The sequence below is a fragment of the Aphelocoma coerulescens genome, chromosome 1A (genome assembly GCF_041296385.1).
Source record: "Aphelocoma coerulescens isolate FSJ_1873_10779 chromosome 1A, UR_Acoe_1.0, whole genome shotgun sequence".
Classification (NCBI taxonomy): Eukaryota; Metazoa; Chordata; class Aves; order Passeriformes; family Corvidae; genus Aphelocoma; species Aphelocoma coerulescens.
Window position 1 is genome coordinate 64,053,032 of NC_091014.1, and position 17,732 is coordinate 64,070,763.

The 17,732-nt window shown below is 45.5% G+C and overlaps 1 long non-coding RNA gene across 2 annotated transcripts in view; it reads right to left on the reverse strand.

The window, feature by feature from the left end:
• The window catches only part of LOC138104230 (uncharacterized), a 29,348-nt gene that overhangs the window by 1,090 nt on the left and 10,526 nt on the right, over positions 1 to 17,732 (reverse strand). The window contains exon 3 of one of the 2 annotated variants that reach the window (XR_011147994.1): positions 900 to 1,081. This is a non-coding gene — a long non-coding RNA (uncharacterized lncRNA). Of the gene's footprint in view, positions 1 to 21; positions 1,082 to 17,732 lie in introns of those variants that run through there. The other variant, XR_011147993.1, reaches the window with a different exon arrangement.

The following is a 17,732-nucleotide window of genomic DNA, read 5'->3' on the forward strand; positions in this document are numbered from 1 at the left end:
CTATTGACAGAAGCAAAAAAAAAAATCAAGATCTTAGGGTCTTATAATGACAAATTGTCATTTCCTATAACCTATAACACAGAACAATAAATCCTTAATTGCTGGTAAAACTTTGTCTTCAGAAAGATAAAAAAACCCCAACTTTAAAGGTGCCCAACTTGTCTGTTTCTTCTAATGATACCATCTGGGCTTATAAAGGGGATTTTCCTTCCCTATAAAACTGACCTCACTTATAAAGACAATCACATGCAAAGCAGCAGAAGTGATCAGTAGACCAAAGTAAACTGATTAACTGAACTGATGAAAAACGGGCTCTACATTTCACTGTATTTTCTTAAAAGCTGCTTGTCACAAGCATATGCCAACAGCTTAGTAGAAATAGTTACAGAATCACAGGACCTCCTTCTGCTTTCCCATCAGAGCAATTCTGAAGTAATTCCACTGAAGTGAGCAGAGTTACACTGATGTGAGATCACAATCAGTCAGAAATGGAAAATTCCTAATAGCTTATCCAGTTCATAACCCTAGGGCCAGGGTACAGTTATTCCTTGCACTAAAACCGCATTTAATTCTTCTAAATATGAATAGTGGAAAATGGTGCTTGGGAGGTGTTTTGGTCACTTGGTGGGGTTTCTTTAATTCCTCATCCAATTTCTCTTCTTGGGAAAATCTTTGTTTTTGACTGAAAGCCAAAACCTTAGCTACATTGCCCAATAAATGAAATATGGAACAAAGTGGATATGCCACGTTATGAGAGTGTAATTCTGGGTGCCTCATGTGCCCGTCCTCCACCCTGTGCTGGTTGTGCATTCTCATTAGGCTGGTGACACATGGAGGCTTTAGACAACTGAATGTAAAGACAAAGCAATAGGGCAATGCCAGACACATTGGGGTGTCACCTCCAGGGCTCTCCAGCAGAATTCCTTGTGTGTAGCATTGGGTTAACCCATGGCACAGCATCTATCCTTTTGTCAGAAGCATTTATGCTTTCCAGTGAAATGTCTAAACATTCTGTAGCAGGAAGATCTTCCTCGGTGGATCCACTCTTCTGTGAGATCTGCTCTGTTCGAAACAGCTTTTCCTGCCAAAGAACAATTTCAATAGAAACATTTTAATCAGACCTCGTGGTAAAGAAGTTTCAAACAAAAAATAAACTCTTTTTTTTTTTAATCCTAGTAATACCTAATTATATCTATTTGATTGTTTTGAGGCACAAGAGCATTGCTGATGCGTCTGACACAGGAACATTGAATTTGGAGAATGTCCCTTTACTCTCTCCTTGCTTGCTTAGCACCAGAGGTGTTTCCCAAGAGCCATTTCTGTAGAGGCACCTGGGGCATCCCATGGTTGGTGTGCATTGCTTCCCTCATGTAGAGGGGTCCATACTAGCTGCTCTGGAAAAAGCTTAGATGCTAAACAAGGTTTCAAAAATAAGTTTTTATGAACGAACCATTTGTCTTCCACCTTTAAAAGCTGGGGTCTAAAAGCAATCTGCTGAAGCGTGAGATAAATGTGACAGTAAATCACACAAGCCACTAAGCAGAGTCTGATACCATTTCCCTGTGAACGAAAAGCAGTAAGAAATCTCACAGCTGCTGTTCCTGCCCTTCAGCAACTTTTAATTTTTATTGATTGACATGACACCTACGCGTCACATCATCCACAAGAGGCATCAGGTCTGTTTCAGGAAAGGCAAATTATTTGGTATTGTCAACAGCTGGCAGAGGCCACCAGGAACTGCTTCTTCATTCATTTGTTTTTCTCAGACACCTATAAAGAGCTGTCATCACATATCAAACGAAGCAAGTATCAGGCAGCATGTGTGTCTCAATGCTGGCACACAGCCTCCATCGCTGGGAGGCATGAACTGAGGCATGTCAGCCATGGCAAGTGAGCAAAGCGGGGACAAAGTGAGTCCTGGGGCAGTTTGGGGCACCTCAATATAAGAAAAATATAAAGTTATTAGAGAGTGTCCAAGAGAGGGCTACAAAGAGGCTGAAGGGTCTGGAGGTGAAGCTACACAAGGAGCAGCTGAAGGCACTTGGTCTGTTCAGCTGGAGAAGAGGAGACTGAGGTCAGAGCTCACAGCAGTTCTGCAGCTTCCTTACAAGGGAAGAGGAGGGGCAGGCCCTGATCTCTGCTCTGTGTGACCAGGGACAGGACCTGAGGGAATGGATGGAGCTATGTCAGGGGAGGGGTAGGGTAGATATGAAGAAAAAGTTCTTCTCCTAGAGGATAGTGGGGTACTGAATAGACTCCTCCAGGAATGGTCACAGCCCCAAGGCTGCCAGAGCTCCAGGAACGCTTGGACATGGTTCTCAGGCACAGGGTGGGATTGTTGGGGTGTCTGTACAGGATCAGGAGTAGGACTGAATGATCCTTGAGAGTCCCTTCCAGTTATGGATATTCTGTGATTCTAAAGTGAGTTCAAGCAAAATTTTTTCAGAGTTGGTTGCCTTCAAAAATCACTGTTGCTGTGGATGGAACAGCAAGAGGACATGGTGAAGAGTTTGGACCATCTGGGACCAGGTACTCTGCCTCAGGAGAAGCCATCTGTGCTGAAGGCTGTTGCCTCAGTGAGGCTAATACTTGCACTTCACTGTGAACTGATGTGCAAAAGGACTTTGCATGATGAAATCAAGAGCTACCCCCTTGTGTTATTTGCCCTGAGATAAACTGCGATGTGAGACACGTGATGCTCTCTTTACCTATGCAGATTCCTGATTAACAGTTGTGGAAGTACTGCCATGTGTGAGCAGGATGACCAGGATATCCCTTGATATGCATAAAAGAGGCATATGAAAAAAAGTTTTGCAATGTGTGTGCAAGCCATTTTGGCCAATATTAAAGCCAAAAAGCCACATGAAATACTGCATCTCCTCACTGATGCATTGTGCTGCAGTAGTGAAGAATGAAGCATTTCACTGGGGTAACAGGGAGCTGGAGGTGAGTGAAATACATTTTCCACACTGGAACGTGGTCAAGACAGTGGGTAAATGCCACTGCTGCTGAGGAAGGACCTCAGGCATTTCTGAAGCCATCACTGGTTGGGAGTTTGGTTTCTCAGTTGTGTCCCAAACCCAGCAGCTTGAGCAGCACAGTCCCCCTTAGCACCCCTTGACTCAGCCCTGACTCAGAGGGAAGAATTCTGCCCACTGAGTCACCAGCCCAGCCTCCTCCAGCTCTGCCTCCTTCTTCTGGTGATCCACTCAAGCCCAAACCTGCGCAGCAGATGGGAGCTGACAGGGCTGAGCCCCGAGCAGGATGGATGGCACAGAACAAAGCCTTGGCAGTGCCAACACATCCAGGTGACCCACAAGAGAGCTGTGTTTAGGGGGTCTGCTGTGGGATTTATGGGATGGATACCATGCTCACCTCAAGGAGAGCTCACTCTGGATGTTCACTCTGCTCTCTGGGGCCTCCACAAACATGGCCTGTGTGCTTTGGACAGATTGCTGAGCCCAAGCTCATGCCCTGCAAGGGCAGGACTGAAGAGCCTGAGGAATGTTACTGTCTCCCACCCACCTCTGGAAATGTCTGAGCTTCCCAGAAAAGATGAGAAAAAGCACAAAACACACGCTATGTTTGATCTGGACTGTGCTTAGCCTATCTCTTTTCATTGTAACTATACTCAACTCATTTTGGGGTAGTGAGAAGGGAGTTCACACTAGAAATAGAAGATCTATAATTAACACATGGTCCTAACACAAAATAGAATTGCAGCAGCCTCTCAAACTTAGTAAACTTTGTTTGGAAGTGCATTCCAAGTTTTATCAGATTTCTCTCATCTGCAGAAACAGAACTTTCTAGATCTGTTGTACTTGCATGTCCAACAGACTGGACCCAGTTACATACTTCAGTTTTACGATTAAAAAAATCCTCCACTGACACACATCATGCATATGTAAGTAATTTGAAGTCTTCAAGTACTAACCCTTCCCAGCCTGAAGCAGGGGCAAATTCCTCCTCTCTTCTCACAAGCTGCTACCATTATGCAAGCTTTCATTCTGAAACCCAAACTCATGTGAAAAACACCCAGGTTAGTGAATCTGAAACACAGCCTAAGCAACCCAAATGAAAATGTTGTGTGTCTGTTAACCCATTCTTTGTTTCTCCTCTCAGGGGCAGGCTGCTTATTCTCCCAGCAACCCAGCTCATCCTGCCATTTATGAAGTTTTCTGCAGGTACAATGCCCTGCACACTTGAACCTGTATAACCTGTATCTTTCCATGTCTCCAAGGAGGAATGTGGCTGAAGTGCAGCAAGGGCAAATGCCGGATTCTGCACCTGAGGAGGAATAACCCCAGGCACCAGCACAGGCTGGGGGTGACCTGCTGGCCAGCAGCTCTGATGAGAAGGACCTGGAGGTCCTGGGGGACAACAGGCTGTCCATGAGCCAGCAGTGACCTGAGGGACAAGAAGGCCAGTGGTGTCTTGGGATGCATGGGTAAGAGCAGTGCCAGCAGGTCAGGGAGTGATCCTGCCCCTCTGCCCAGCCCTGGGAGGCACATCTACAGTGCTGTGTCCAGTCCTGGCCTCCTCAGCACAGGAGGGACAGGGAGCTCCTGGAGTGGGGTCAGCAGAGGCTGTGGAGATGATTTAGGGCCTGGAGCATCCCTGACAGGGAAAGGCTGAGGGAGCTGGGGCTGTTCAGCCTGGAGAGGAGCCCCAGCTGAGAGGGGCCCTCAGCCCTGTGTGTCCCTGTGTGCAGGGAGGGCTCCGAGCAGGGCCCAGGCTCTGCTCTGGGGGGCCCAGCCATGGCACCAGAGGAACGGGCAGGGACTGATCCCAGGGAGTTCCACCTGGACAGGAGGCAGAACTTCTGTCCTGTGCAGTGACCGAGCCCTGAACAGATTGTCCAGAGAGTGTGTGGAGTCTCCCTCACTGGGGATATTCCAGAACCATCTGTGCCCTGTGCTCTGGGATGGCCCTGCTGGAGCAGGGAGGTGAGACCAAATGACCCTCTGTGGTCCCTTCCAACCTGACTCATCCTGTGATTCTGTAGAATGAAGTTTCCTTGATCTTCACAACTATTTTTTCTGTGTTTCTCAATGTATGGCCACGAGCAGTGACCTCAGATCCTGCAAGTGGTGCTTTGTTACCCAGCTCCCCTCAGGCCCAATGCTTCTGCTGCTGCTGCGTGGTGATCTCCACATGAGAACGCTTGTGGGACAAGTTTCAGGTGATGGAAGATGAAGAATAAAGTGGGGTTGAAGCCTGCAGAAGTCCAGAGTCTAAGAGAATCCAGGAAGATTGAAAACAGAGTATCACAGCAGTAGAAGGAACAATAGTCTGACCACAGAATAGGATGAAAGAAACATCAGATCTATTAAAGAATTAATCATTATTTCTGCCTTTAGTTTCTCCCACACATAAAATTAATAGAATACTATTTACTTTTTAATCTCTTGTAGTACTGTGATTAAAAATTGCTTATGGTTTTTAAAGCCCTATGGAGTATGTGTTATTCAGAGATACAGGTGGGAAAGACTGCCAACATACATTAATATCCAGAGAGAAGACAAGGAAATGAAAGCACAGGTATTAAAGGTGCCAGAAAGAACTAAAGATGGAAGCAGGAAGGAACAAAGATTATTAGAGATATCTAACTGCTGGACAAGAAAGGGAGGGGAGGAATATGACATGGAAAAGATAAAGGAAAGATAACTTCTCATGAAGATAAATGGACAGAAAAAGAACAGTAACAAATATGAATAAAGAGAAAAAACAGTGAGGGAAGAACTGATGAAGATGAAAGCACTGGTTTCCCTTAGTAGGACTGGTTACCATGTAAGTACCACCAAGTGGGCTGCACATGAGAAGGAGAGGGCAGAAAACAGAAAAATGAAAGAAGCAGGAAAGCAGATTAACATGGAAAAAGACGTAAGCTGACCCTAACGTTTTAATGATGTCTAAAAATTATTTTGTCAGTAGCTGTGGTTTTCTTTGGGGAACCAATATTTTTTGTTAAAAAGAATTCCCAACAAAAATCTTCAGTGTTGGTCAAAAAGAAGAACATAAAACCTAAGCTTGGTAACCCAAAACCTTTCTGCATTATACTTAAAACTTCCATGTTTTTAGAGGTTTTAATGAAAACTTGATGTTTCTGTGGGAAAATCATCACTTCCCAGATACATCTACTTTTAGGCCTGTGTTCTCAATTAGCTTGGTACTCATTCACAGCAGCACAGCAACAGGGTGTGTCAAAGGGTTACAAGGGAGCCTGCCTGGCATTAAAAACCCACACCAGTGACTTTATGGTAGCTGCCACCCAGCCTTTCTTTTTTCTCTCTGCATCCCAGAAGAGAAGTATGAGGTGTCAGATATTCTGGTGAGAACTTCTCATGGCACAGGACCATGATGTGAAAGTGAACTCTAAAAGCACAATGTAAAAGAATCATAGCATCATGGAATGGGCTGGGTTGGAAAGGACCTTAAAAGATCACCCAGTTCCACCCCCTGCCATGGGCAGGGACACCTCCCATTATCCCAGGCTGCTCCAAGCCCTGTCCAACCTGGCCTTGGACACTTCCAGGGATGGGGCAGCCACAGCTTCTCTGGGCAACCTGTGCCAGGGCCTTCCCACCCTCACAGGGAACAATTTCTTCCTCATATCCAATCTATCCCTGCCCTGTGTCAGTAGGAAGCCATTCCCCCTTGTCCTGGCATTCCACACCCTTGTCAAGAGTCTCTCTCCATCTTTTCAGTAGGTTCCCTTCAGGTACAAGCCCACAATTGGGTCACCCCGAGGCTGGACAATCCCAGTTCCCTCAGCCTTTCCTCACAGCAGAGCTGCTCCATCCCTCTGATCCCCTTGGTATCCCTCCTCTGGACTCATTCCTTAACGAAGCTGAATTCTAAATTGCACTTTGGATATGTGATTGATCCCAGCATTATCCATAAGTAATCCTTTTGCTTCTGCCTTTACATGTCTGAACCATCAGCTAAACTTGCTCTGGGAGAGAACTTGTAATGGCTCTGTCAGAACAGACAACTGCAGTACTACATGTGAATAAGTCACAGGAGCAGAAATTTGTCCTAGTGGCTCTGTTCCCACTTACAAGCTTTGTGCTCGAGGGGATGAGAAAAGCTGTCCAGATGATCCTGGGAAAGTTTGTACACACAGCGACTCAGCCAGCAAAGTGCTGGGCGTAGCACGCTGCCCACAAGTGGGTGTTCAGCCTCGGAGCAGGTTGAATCCTGGATCCATGGACCTGCTCCAGCATCTGCTTCACCTTGTTGACCAGAGCAAAGCAGCCCTCCAAGGGGCAGAAGGGCACCATGCAAGAAATGAGCCACCAAAGGGCTCTAGAATGTTTTGGTGGACACCATGTATCTCTTCTGTCGTGCAGTTGAGTGTTCGGAGAGAGATGGGTCCAGCATCTCTCTCACCCCACTGACTGCCCTGAACCTCTTCACTGGGCAGCCCCCAAGCTCTCTGGTAGTGCCAGGAAGATCACAACCAGCAGTTCCCTGCTGTGATGGAAACCCAGAGACTGCTTCTCCGAGCTTCACCGACCCGGCACAAGGGAGTTCTTGTATTTGTCATCACTGGTGTTGCTATGGCCACGGCACACAGGTAATAAACCTTGCCCAGGGGACATTGTTACAGGAAAGCAGGGTGCAGCCCAGGAACCAGTACTGCTTTACTGACATGATTTATCTCCGTGACCCGTCCAGGTCTCTGGAGTTTATCCATTCAGTTGCTTTTGCAGGAAGTCTCCTTACGATAGAGCCCTCAGTGCATTTAGTAATATTTTACATCTATATTGGGCTCTGTGCATTCCAAGTGCAATACAAACTCATTCATCTTATCTTTTTATCTCATGACAGTTGCCTGCAGTGCTGACTTAGTTTGATCCCAGCCTCACAGGCTTTTCAACAGTGGAATTGTTACCTGACTAATTATCCGTCCAAGTCACAATGAGGGACTGGTGGCTGGGCTCCACTCTCAGTTTTAACCAGCAGCTCCTGCCACTCCAGTGAGAGGGCTCTCAGTCTTTCTGCTGCTGAAGAGAGGGAAAAGAAAATCTTGGAGGCGATTTTCATTTCGTTTGTTTTCATTAAGAGGGTGTTCACTAGGGGTAAAACTGTTTTCAGAAACAGAAATCCACTTGCCATTGATCCATGGGAAACACAATCAAGCACCTCTGTTTTAATTTTACTCACAGGAGATGAGGCTAACATAGCTTGTATTGCTCCTATCCTTTCTCCATTTGCTGGCTTCAAAATGCTGCACTAATTCAGTGTGAAGTCTGTGGCCATGCCTTTAGAGATTATTTATGTTAAACTGGTAGGTCACTGGTTGCAAATAAGGGATAGTATTTCCATAGCAGGCACTCTTGCATGCTGCATGCAGCTCAGGTCACTCAAGCCCAATAATGATGAACCCAGACTAGAGGAGCTGCGAAAAGGATTTCAATGAAGGTGTACAAGGACTGGCTGCAAAGGATGGGAGAAAAATTAGCAAAATGTTCAAAATTATCAAAAAGAAGTAGGTTCTAAAAGTTACAACCATCACAAGGTGATAATTTTCAAAAGCTGAAATTAGTTAGCTCTATCAAAGGAAATTAAGACAAATGGAACAAGTGATCTCACACTAAAAACACAACAGAAAGTGGCTTATTTAGCTATTTTTTAGCCTAGGGAAAAAATGTCAGCAGGTATATTACTTTTTCAGGTTAAATATGTGATTTGAAACTGGTTTTTAATATTAGTGCTGACCACTGGCATAACAGATATGAGTAAAAAAATTGCTCCAAGCTTAAGTTTTCAAAACTTAGTTTACGCTGAGGAATGGAAAAACACACAGGAAGGATCTCTCACTGTGCATCATCTCTCCCATCATGTTGGCTGCCTTCAGGACTCTGCTTCATTGCAGCAAAATGAAACAGATCAGCACCATAGTTACTGTTTTTTAAGTGACTTCCAAGAATTTTCTTATCAGGATTAAAATGAAGCAAATTACATAATGCTGTGGAGCCTGGATCCAGCAACTCTTAAAGCTGCCAGAAACATCAGCTATATGATACAGATGGGCTGTGTTAGGTGAGACTGACACATACATTTAGAAAATGCATTAGAAGTTGGGTTTTTTTTCTGAGAGGTCTCTTGCAACCTGCTACCCCCAGTTTTTGCTACCTCAGGCTTCACTCATAGACTTGGAAAGTTGTTCACCAGGAATTTTATGTTCAATTAATGTATTAAAAATTCCTTAAAACTTGTCAAGCTACTTTTTGCATAGAATCATAGAATCATATAATGATATGGGTTGGAAGGGACCTTAAAGATCACCTTGTTGCAACCCCCTTTCCATGGGCAGGGACACCTTCCACTACCCCAGGCTGCTCAGAGCCCCATCCAGTCTGGCGTTGAACACTGCAGGAATGGGGCAGCCACAGCTTCTCTGGGCAACCTGTGCCAGGGCCTCACTACCCTCACAGGGAAGAATTTCTTCCTCATACCCAAGCTAAACCTCCTCTCTGTCAGTTTAAATCCATTCCCCCTTGTCCTGCCACTACTGTTCCTAATGAAAAGTCCCTCTCCAACTTCCCTATAGCCCCTTCAGATGCTGGAAGGTGCCCTGAGGTTTCCACACAACCTTCTCCTCTCCAGGCTGAACAGCCCAAAGTCTCCAAGCCTATCTCCATAGGGAGGTTGCTCCAGTCCCTTTATCAGTTTGTGGCCTCCTCTGGACTTGCTCCAAAATTTCCATGTTCTTCCTATGTACATTCATCCAGCACATCATCGTTATTTTGCAGTGGAGAGGTAAGTTTGCCACAGAACTTGGTACTTAAGACGGTGTTGGATCTTGCATCCTCTCCTGATGAAGTCCTTGTGACTCAGGGCAAATATATTTTTATGCTACTATTGACAGTTCAATATCTTCTGTTGTGTATGTTGTGTCTTCAGCATCTTCTTTGTGGATCTCTTCCTTCCTCTAACTGAAAAACTGATCTGTGGAGAGGAACTCCAGCACTAACACTGCACTCCCAACTCCACAGATTTGGTTGACATACCTATCCAAAATAATACTGTCTTTCTGGTTTTCACTTAGTAATTCCATGACAGAGAGCACAATCTGAAACCATGTTTGCTGTATTGTGTAAGACAATTTGTCAGGTACATGTAGCCCTAGTACTTCAGAGACATGTATGGACAAATTTAGTGAGCTGGAAAAAACCCATTTCATGCAGCGAACAAAAGCTGCAGTGATTCAATACCTCAGTCTATTTCTTCTCAAGAGAGGCACTGTCTCTTTGTTCAACTTACTGATTCAGGTCAATTCTACGTGTAGGAGTTCTCCACTAGAATCATCTGGAAACTTTAGGGTTTCAACACAGTGCTTGAGGAACCTTGAAGTTTGAACCTCTAATGCTCACCTCTGAAAGGATGATCTGGTGCTGCTAAAACACAAGTGTGACTGTTCCCAAGTCCCACCTTTCTGTCACCACTTGAGATGACTCTTTTAACACCCCTGAAGAGGACTGTCCTCAATGTCATTTGCTTACAGCCTAAGTGAGGGCTGATCTGTGAGACTCAGGCTCAAAATTATTTTCCCAGTTGGGAAGAGCCAGGCTGGGGACAGCTAAGCTTCCTCTGGTGGCCTGAGGCACATGTTCTGCCTAGAAGCCTTCACCAGGTAGCTCCTGGGAAGGTCCCATGACTGGGGAGGCACTGCCCTGCCCAGCCTGTCCCAGAGAAGGGGCTGGCACCACAGTTGGGCACCATCTGCTGCAGCCTCTCCTCAGCTGCCAACGCTGTTTGGGTGCCCGTGGGGATGTGAAACTGCTGTTTGCCCACGAGGTGTAACTGTTTGTCAGCCCAGCCTACCATGTCCTTGTTGCTCCCTCAGCATGATTATTGCTGTCCCAGCCTTTGATAAAACTGTACTTTCAGGCGAGGCTCCAAGTCAGCGGCTACCTTTCATCTTCGTTTTATTGCCAAGGACAGGGACAGGCAGGCCAGACCACTAGCTGGCTAATAAGTAATAAGGAGCTTTGCTGAGTCCTACAAGCCTCCTCATCAGGTGGTACATTTTTCATCCATATAGGTTTATATACATTTTTGGATATCTAGAGCTCCCACAGAGTGAGGAGCAGGCGAGGACCAGCTCATGGAGGGTGCGTGTAGGCCAGTGGAAATGCATGTCTGCAAAGGGACTCAGCTGTAACTGGGTAACTTGACAGGTAGAACAAACTCTTGCAGCCCTTTGCTCTTTTCAGTCCCCAAATATGACAGCTTAATCATTTCCTAGACACAAAATGTCAGAGATAAAGCAAAGTTTATAAAGGACGGCTGGTCACATCACAGAAAAATCTGGTGATATATAAAAGCAAAGAAACTCAAAGTTCAGGAAGCATTTGTTTTCCTCTGAACTTGCCTCTTTCTTCTCTCTCAGCACTCAGAAAGCTGGAAATTCGGCCTGAAGGTTCCTTAAACAAATATAGCTCTGTGCTTTACATCACCATAAGGTTCACCATCTATGCCACGTTAGGTAAACTGTGAAAGTTGAAACCCAGTTGCTTTGTTCCAGGCCTTCAAATGAACAGAGGTGCTGAAATTTTGCTGAAATAGCTGAAATAGGAGTTTCGTGTAATAATTACCTTCTAGTTTTACGTGTTTTATAGTATCATCAAACACATTCAAATTTAGACTTGATTTTCTCCCCACCAAAGTGGGAGCATCTCGGCACTTTCAAAGCCATATTTCAGCTGACAGGAGAAGCATTGCCTCACCCTGAGGGATGGGGTCACAGCCTTTCACCTCCCTTCCAGGGACATCACTTACAACTCCATGGAGGCTCATCAGCCTCCCCTGCTCAGATTCCCAACCCACTAACCTGGGTTGTATCACTGTCAGCTTGGATGACAGAGTCTGCTTTTGCCTTTGTGTGTGTAGTGTGGCTGAAGTCCCCCACATGAAATGCCACCACACAAAAATCAGCATGGGCAGGGCACAATTTGGGCCTTTCGCTTTTTTGTTTGTGCGTTTGGGGTTTTTTTGTTGCTTATGTAACTATTTTGCCAGGCACTGGGCAAATAATACATGAGTAGGAGAAGGAGCCCAAGGAGGAGAAGTTTGTTCTTCCCAGCAATTCATACCATTAGCTCAATAATACCATTAGCACAGCAGATCTTATTTACCTTGAGAGGACAAGGATTGGTTTTTGTGAAGTATAAAATTATATGTGTCGACTGCACAGGACTGTCCCTGAGCTCCAGCATGATTAGTCAGGTGGTTTCTTGTAAGTGCTTTTTGTGTGTCTGGATGAATCACCCCATTTTGAGGTTTGTCATTTTTTGGTATTTTGGTAACACATCTTAGCCAGCAGCATGATTATCCATATTGGTTTGCTTTTGATTTTACATTCCTTTACCAGAAGACCTTTGGGGAGGTTAGTGGCTTTCTGCAGCTCACAGTCTGAATGGCAAGATGGGCCTCACTCACTGTGTTTATATGCAATGTCTTAGCAACCATAAAAACACCCTGGGGCCTTCACACACAGGCTGGAGGATGCAGTCCCAGCCCTGGGCAACTTTCATTCACCATCAAGAACCACAAGGTGTGGAAAAGCCATAAGAAAAGCTCTGAGAACAAGGATAAATTTAACCCCATTATCTGTGGCTTTCCAGAAAGTTGTAGATACCACAGAATTATAGAATGGCATGGGTTGGAAGGGACCTTAAAGATCATCTTGTTCCAACCCACCTGCCATGGGCAGGGACACCTGCCACTATCCCAGGCTGCTCAGGGCCCCATCCAACCTGGCCTTGGACACTTTCAGGGATGGGACAGCCACAGCTTCTCTGGGCAACCTGTGCCAGGGTCCCACCACCCTCACAGGGAACAATTTCTTCCTCATATCCAATCTAAACCTGCTCTCTGTCAGTGTGAAGCCATTCCCCCTTGTCCTGTCACTCCAGGCCCTTGTCAAGAGTCTCTCTCCATCTTTCCTGTGGGCTCCCTTCAGGGACTGCAAGGCCACAAGGAGGTCACCCCAAAGCCTTCCCTTCTCCAGGCTGAACAATCCCAATTCCCTCAGCCTTTCCTCACAGCAGAGGTGCCCATTCCTCTGCTCCCCTTGGTGTCCCTGCTCTGGACTGGCTCCAGCAGCTCCCTGTCATTCCTGTGCTGGGCACAGGACTGGATGCAGCCCTGCAGGGGGGGGTCGGTCTCAGCAGAGCTGTGGCCATTGTCCTTTATTTAAAGTGGACCAAGTCAGGACAAGTAGTGAGATGTCACTGGAGGATGAAACACAGTATTTTGGGTTTGAAATTTCTATAAAAAGAAAATTTGCTTGGTTCAGAGAAGTCCAGTTCATACAGTATGTATTGCAGCCACAGAGGCAGTCCTTTCCTTTAAAATCTTAATTTCAAGCTACCAAACCTGCTCTCCACTCGGATTATTCTGAACACAGCTGTGACAGTATGCAGGACTTGGCTAGCCAGCCACTGACTTTTACCTCTGGGTGCTTTCTTGATCTCCTATAACTCACTGCTGATGATATTATTTTGCCTTTTTTGATTATATTCAGGAGTGTGGGTGCGTATTAGCTGTTAAAAAGCAATTTACATACCTTGGCTGCACTCAGCCAAGAAGCAGCCGCAGAACCCAACCCAATAAATCACAACAAGGGGAAAACAAAGAGGAGGTGCAGAGTGAGGGACACACAGTTTCAGCCCAGAGGAAGGGGAGATTAGTGTTTCCAGCAGTTTCCAAGAAACAGTGCTCCCTTATTCAAACTCTGTCACAGTTCTGCTCTAGTGTAGTTTTGGTTATCTGGCAACCTCTCATCAGTAGTTTCTTCTGGAACCATAAGAAACCACACAGAACATCTTGCTAAGATGGCATAAAACTCTTTGATTGCTTTTTAGAAGGGTTTGCCGCAGGTTTAGCAGGATGGATTTACCTGGTGGATTACAAGAACAGAGTGAGAAAGGGCAAGGCAGCCCTGCTTCAGATCAGCTGCAGTCACTGTGTTAGCTCAGCTACAACCTGAGCCCACAGCACACTCAAAACAAATGACACTCAGTATTCACCCTTTCATGCTGAGGGGAATGTTGGCTCTGGAACTGTATGATGGTAACACAGATAAGATATCTGGCTGCTGGGAGTTTTATTAGAAGCATCCATCTGATGGGATAATCCCAAACTCAAGCAGCTCTCCCCAGGGTCAGAAGCCACAACTATGCTCAGCCCATACAGAAGAACCACAGGTTTCCTCCACAACAGCTTCCTGTAAAAGTCACACATTTGTCAATACAAAAATCTGCTGGATACTGGAAACAGGGAATGTGGAGAAAGTATGAAATGGAACATAATTTAAAACAAATAACACGGGGACTACCACCAAGTGTACTATTGGCTTTTATATACAGCTGAGTGAAACCCACTGGAGTTTTCCTGTTTAAAAGAAGCTGCCACATAATTTTGAAATTGTTACCCCAGTGCCACATATTTGAGGAATGTGAGAAGAGACTTTGCCTCTATTCTGGCACAGATCACATGTAAGTTTACTTAAAACCCAAATTCAAACACAGAAATGGACCAGATTAAATACAAAGGGAAAATGTCAAATAACTTAAGCCCAAATATTATTTAAGGGCAACCAGAGATAAGAAAACAGAAAGTGAGGGATAGGTACCCAATTAATAAAACGTTTCCTTGAAATACTGTGAGTTGTATTACAGAACTCTTTCAGAGGAGTATTAGAAACAAAGCAGAAGCCAGTTGGAAACAGCAAGTGATGTTGTCTTGCCTGCTTTACTTTCACTGAGCAAAAGAGCAGAGTAAACAAAAAGTTCAGGGAGAAAATGCAAAGGTTAGTTCAAAATCCTTTTAGCTTTAAAATTTCAGCAACACATTGGCCTGAAGCTTTAACTCTCTCTGTGTCTCTCTGAGTGGTGCAAAATTCCGTCTCTATTTGCATCAGTGCTTTGTGGGTTGTTCTGAGCTTTGCTCAGCATGGCTTGCCTTTCTAACAAGCCAGGGCAGCCAGAGGATGCACTCTTTGGTAATGTTAAAAGAGCAGAAAACCACTCCAGAAACACGTGGCAGGGATGAGTAAGCAAAGCCTTCCTGGTTGTTGATCTGCGATACACTCAGCAACTCCAGCAGAGGAAATATTTATCTTAGAAGGGTGCACAGCTTCCGTTAGGTTTTCACTCCAGCACTAAAACCTGGTGCTGAAAGCTTTCATGATCAGATGATTTTATTTCTTTCTTCCTTTGAGTCACAGCAGTGCCTTTTGCTATGTGCTGTACCTGCTTAAGCAAACAGCCAGTGCTATTTGTGAACTTCGGGGCCAGGCAGGAAATTTCTCACAACAGTGCAGTGACAGAGCAAAACGCCCACCTCCCCTGCAAGTTAGCAACACAGATAAATAGCAGGGCAGATTGGCTGGGTCACAGGTAGGAGACCTCCCCTCCTCCAATAAAAGCTGCCTTCCGAGGCTGGGTCCCTGGAATCCTAACAGTGCTGTTAGGCCAAGAGCAGAGATCCTCATGCCTGTGGTATTTGCTCAGAGGGCATGACCACTTTGGGCAAGTCTTTCATGTGAGTCAGCTTTAGCTGATCCATGGGAAAATTCCTTTGTGTTGTCAGGCAGGGTTTGGTCAGAGTTTCAAAGGATAATCCGACTGAAAGGAAAATACATCTAAATTTTAGCATATTTTGGCCAGATCTTTGACTAAACGTGATGCAAAGCAAAGGATGCTCAATTTTCTTTGCAGGTCACTTGTAATGAGGAAAGCCCTCTATAAGGAACATGCAGAAATACTCCACCCTATCCCTGGATTCTACGTCATCTCTGACTGCACCAAATGTCTTATGTGCAAATACTGATGAAATAGATTCAGGTGAAAAGTGTAAGTTCCAATAATGATGCCTGGAGAAAGTAAAGAGCTAATCCTGCAAACATTTATTCATTTGGTTACCCTGTGAATAAATGTGAACATTTATTCATTTGGTTAACCTGTTGTCAGGTTCTTCAGTCACTCAAGAAGGAGCAGTAGGGTCAGGGCAAAAGCAGGGCAGAGCATCTTCCAGCCCCCTTCTGTGTCTCTGCATGAGGAGCATCCAGAAACCTCCACTCCCCCATTGCTGTGGAAGAGCTGATTATTCAGAACTGAACAGGGGCACTGGAAATCTTTGTGTCATTTCGTTACCACATGGCTGTGACAGTCAGGCCTCTGTCAGTTGAATCCACTGCCAATAATGTGCAGCATTAATGAGATGGCAGAATGCAGGTCTGCCTTCTTCCAAAGCCTTCCTGTACCTGAAGAGATTCTGCAAGAAAGGTGGGGAGAGACATTTTGCACGGGCATGTAGTGACAGGACAAGGTGTAATGGATTTAAACTGACAGTGAATAGGTTTAGATGGGATATGAGGAAGAAATTGTTCCCTGGGAGGGTGCTGAGGCTCTGGCACAGGTTGCCCAGAAAAGCTGTGGCTGCCCCATCCCAGAAGTGTCCGAGGCCAGGCTGGATGGGGCTCTGAGCAGCCTGGGATAGTGGAAGGTGTCCCTGCCTGTGGCAGGGGTTGGAACAAGATGATCTTTAAGGTCCTTTCCAACCCAATCCATGATTCTGTGATTCCATAACACACACACACACCTTGTCTGTCCTTGGTGTCCCACTGACATGTAAACAACTGATGGTGTCTGTAGGATGGTGAACATGTCCTGGGCTTTCAGAGCCATGCTGCACTGTACCTGCAACATGGCTGAATTCTCCTCTGGTTCAGGTATTGCTTCCCTAAAAAAGCCAATTTCCATGATGCCTCAAAGACAAGTTCAGTGACTAAAAGGAGTTCATATGTTGGCTAGCAAGAAATCCTGCCCACAGAACTTGAGGACAGCTGCAGAGAATGAAGAGCTTGCAGACTGGATCCACAGACACAGTAGTTTAGTCACAGACCCCTGTCTGATGTAAATTCTCATAGCTTTTGCCTTCAGTGGGTGAAACTGTTGTTCTACACCAGCTGAGAAGGGCAATACAGTGCATTGTAATCACTCAGCCATCAGGCATGCCAAGAAAGAAGCTGCTAATCACACTTTTGTTTTTTTCCAGTGTAAGTTGCCAGTCCTTTTCTTATGAAGATAACCTTCAAAATGCCTTCAACCTCACTGCTGCTGAAAGTCTGTCAAGGTGAGCTCCCTGACAGAAATCAGATTAGTCCCTCCTCTTACCTTTAATCACAGCAGGCTGTGAATCTTCCGAAAGTGTAAACACAAGATCCACAGTCTGAATTACAGTCCAGCCCCAGCATCCTCATGAAGTGAAGGATCTGGGTGCTGCTCTGAAGATGTGTCACAGGTGAGGTGAACGTGAGAAGATTTCTGGTGGCCTGCAAATGCAGAGAGAGTAGAGATCCCACTAGATGTCCCTCTGCCCCTTTATGCTCTTGCAGAGCGTGGGCATTATGAACTGTCCCAGCTGTGCTCAGGTGCTGGACCTGGAAAATGGGATGGATAGATCCCTGTTACACGGAACTTAAGGAAGAAGCAATGCATAAACAGCTGGGAGACACTTGGATACTGCAGCAATGGAATTCATAAACATTCCTGAATGTGCCTGATGTCTAATGGCTGCCCTTGAAAATAACTACATATTACTCAATTCTGCCACACTTTTTGCTCACAAGAGTCTTACAAAGAAGGAGGAGGAGCCTCTGGTCCTGTAGAGGATGTCCTGATGGGCACTGGAATTCTCCATATGATGCAGCCCTT